The sequence below is a fragment of the Telmatherina bonti genome (genome assembly GCF_933228915.1).
Source record: "Telmatherina bonti genome assembly, chromosome: 14".
NCBI classification, from domain to species: domain Eukaryota; kingdom Metazoa; phylum Chordata; class Actinopteri; order Atheriniformes; family Telmatherinidae; genus Telmatherina; species Telmatherina bonti.
In genome coordinates, this window is record NC_136612.1 from 37,734,761 (window position 1) to 37,738,615 (window position 3,855).

Here is a 3,855-nt window from a genome sequence, read left to right on the forward strand (position 1 = left end):
CTTCAATGGGACGACTAGAAGCATCTGGTCTATTGGTCTAAGAGTTCCAACGGTACGACTAGATGCATCTGGTCTTCTGATCTAATAGCTCCAACGGGACGACTAGAAGCATCTTGTCTTCTGATCTACGAGCTCCATCGGGACGACTCGAAGCATCTGCTCTTCTGATCTAAGAGCTCCAACGGGACAGCTAGAAGCATCTGATCTTCAGATCGAAGCACTTCAATGGGAAAACTAGAAGCATCTGGTCTTCTGGTCTAAGAGCTCCAACGGGACAACTAGAAGCATCTGGTCTTCTGATCGGAGAGCTCCAATGGGACAACTAGATGCATCTGGTCTTCTGATCGGAGAGCTCCAACGGGACAGCCAGAAGCATCTGGTCTTCTGATCGGAGAGCTCCAATGGGACGACTAGAAGCATCTGGTCTTCTGGTCTAAGAGCTCCGAAGGGACGACTAGAACCATCTGGTTTTCTGATCTGAGAGCTCCAACGGGACGACTACAACCATCTGGTCTTCTGATCTGAGAGTTCCAACGGGACGACTAGAAGCATCTGGTCTTCTGATCGGAGAGTTCCAACGGGACGACTAGAAGCATCTGGTCTTCAGATCGAACAGCTCCAACGCGACGACTAGAAGAATCTGGTCTTCTGATCGAACAGCTCCATCGGGACGACTAGAAGCATCTGGTCTTCTGATCGAACATCTCCAACAGCACGACTAGATGCATCTGGTCTTGTGATCGGAGAGCTCCAACGGGACTACTAGAAGCATCTGGTCCTCTGATCAAACAGCTCCAACGGGACGACTAGATACATCAGGTCTTCAGATCTATGAGCTCCAACTGGACAGCTAGAAGCATCTGGTCTTGTGATCGGAGAGCTCCAACGGGACTACTAGAAGCATCTGGTCCTCTGATCGGAGAGCTCCAACGGGACAGCCAGAAGCATCTGGTCTTCTGATCTAAAAGCTCCAACGGGACGACTAGAAGCATCTGGTCTTCTGGTCTAAGAGCTCCGACGGGACGACTAGAACCATCTGGTCTTCTGATCTGAGAGCTCCAACGGGACGACTAGAAGCATCTGGTCTTCTGATGTAAGAGCTCCAGTGGGACGACTAAATGCATCTGGTCTTCTGATCTGAAAGCTTCAATGGGACGACTAGAACCATCTGGTCTTCTGGTCTAAGAGCTCCAACGGGACGACTAGAAGCATCTGGTCTTCTGATCTGAGAGTTCCAACGGGACGACTAGAAGCATCTGGTCTTTTGATCGAAGAGCTCCAACGGGACGACTAGAAGCATTTGGTCTTCAGATCGAACAGCTGCAACGGGACGACTAAAAGCATCTGGTCTTCTGATCGACCAGCTCCAACGGGACGACTAGAAGCATCTGGTCTTGTGATCGAACAGCTCCAATGGGACAACTAGAAGAATCTGGTCTTCTGATCGAACAGCTCCAACGGGACGACAAGAAGCATCTGGTCTTCTGATGGAACAGCTCCAACGGCACGACTAGATGCATCTGGTCTTCTGATCGGAGAGCTCCAATGGGAGAACTAGATGCATCTGGTCTTCTGATCGGAGAGCTCCAACGGGACAGCCAGAAGCATCTGGTCTTCTGATCTAAAAGCTCCAATGGGACGACTAGAAGCATCTGGTCTTCTGGTCTAAGAGCTCCGAAGGGACGACTAGAACCATGTGGTCTTCTGATCTGAGAGTTCCAATGGGACGACTAGAAGCATCTGGTCTTCTGATCTGAGAACTCGAACGGGACGACTAGAAGCATCTGGTCTTCTGATCTGAGAGTTCCAACGGGACAACTAGAAGAATCTGGTCTTCTGATCGTACAGCTCCAACGGGATGACTAGAAGCATCTGGTCTTCTGATCGAACAGCTCCAACGGCACGACTAGATGCATCAGGTCTTCTGATCGGAGAGCTCCACCGGGACAACTAGAAGCATCTGGTCTTCTGATCGAACAGCTCCAACGGGACGACTAGATGCATTAGGTCTTCAGATCTATGAGCTCCAATGGGACAACTAGATGCATATGGTCTTCTGATCGGAGAGCTCCAACGGGACAGCCAGAAGCATCTGGTCTTCTGATCTAAAAGCTCCAATGGGACGACTAAAAGCATCTGGTCTTCTGGTCTAAGAGCTCCGAAGGGACGACTAGAACCATCTGGTTTTCTGATCTGAGAGCTCCAACGGGACGACTACAACCATCTGGTCTTCTGATCTGAGAGTTCCAACCGGACGACTAGAAGCATCTGGTCTTCTGATCTGAGAGTTCCAACGGGACGACTAGAAGAATCTGGTCTTCTGATCGAACAGCTCCAACGGGACGACTAGAAGCATCTGGTCTTCTGATGGAACAGCTCCAACGGCACGACTAGATGCATCAGGTCTTCTGATCGGAGAGCTCCAACGGGACAACTAGAAGCATCTGGTCTTCTGATCGGAGAGTTCCAACGGGACGACTAGAAGCATCTGGTCTTGTGATCGGAGAGCTCCAACGGGACTACTAGAAGCATCTGGTCCTCTGATCGGAGAGCTCCAACGGGACAGCCAGAAGCATCTGGTCTTCTGATCTAAAAGCTCCAACGGGACGACTAGAAGCATCTGGTCTTCTGGTCGAAGAGCTCCGACGGGACGACTAGAAGCATCTGGTCTTCTGATGTAAGAGCTCCAGTGGGAATACTAAATGCATCTGGTCTTCTGACCTGAAAGCTTCAATGGGACGACTAGAAGCTTCTGGTCTTCTGGTCTAAGAGCTCCAACGGGACGACTAGAAGCATCTGGTCTTCTGATCTGAGAGTTCCAACGGGACGACTAGAAGCATCTGGTCTTTTGATCGAAGAGCTCCAACGGGACGACTAGAAGCATTTGGTCTTCAGATAGAACAGCTGCAACGGGACGACTAAAAGCATCTGGTTTTCTGATCGAACAGCTCCAACGGGACGACTAGAAGCATCTGGTCTTGTGATTGAACAGCTCCAACGGGACAACTAGAAGAATCTGGTCTTCTGATCTGAGAGTTCCAACGGTACGACTAGAAGCATCTGGTCTTCTGATGGAACAGCTCCAACGGCACGACTAGATGCATCAGGTCTTCTGATCGGAGAGCTCCAACGGGAAAACTAGAAGCATCTGGTCCTCTGATCGAACAGCTCCAACGGGACGACTAGATGCATTAGGTCTTCAGATCTAAGAGCTCCGACGGGAAAGCTAGAAGCATCTGGTCTTCTGATCGGAGAGCTCCAATGGGAGAACTAGATGCATCTGGTCTTCTGATCGGAGAGCTCCAACGGGACGACTAGAAGCATCTGGTCTTCTGATCTAAGAGCTCCAGTGGGACGACTAAATGCATCTGGTCTTCTGATCTGAAAGCTTCAATGGGACGACTAGAAGCATCTGGTCTTCTCGTCTAAGAGCTCCAACGGGACGACTAGAAGCATCTGGTCTTCTGATCTGAGAGTTCCAACGGGACGACTAGAAGCATCTGGTCTTTTGATCGAAGAGCTCCAACGGGACGACTAGAAGCATTTGGTCTTCAGATAGAACAGCTGCAACGGGACGACTAAAAGCATCTGGTTTTCTGATCGAACAGCTCCAACGGGACGACTAGAAGCATCTGGTCTTGTGATTGAACAGCTCCAACGGGACAACTAGAAGAATCTGGTCTTCTGATCGAACAGCTCCAACGGTACGACTAGAAGCATCTGGTCTTCTGATGGAACAGCTCCAACGGCACGACTAGATGCATCAGGTCTTCTGATCGGAGAGCTCCAACGGGAAAACTAGAAGCATCTGGTCCTCTGATCGAACAGCTCCAACGGGACGACTAGATGCATTAG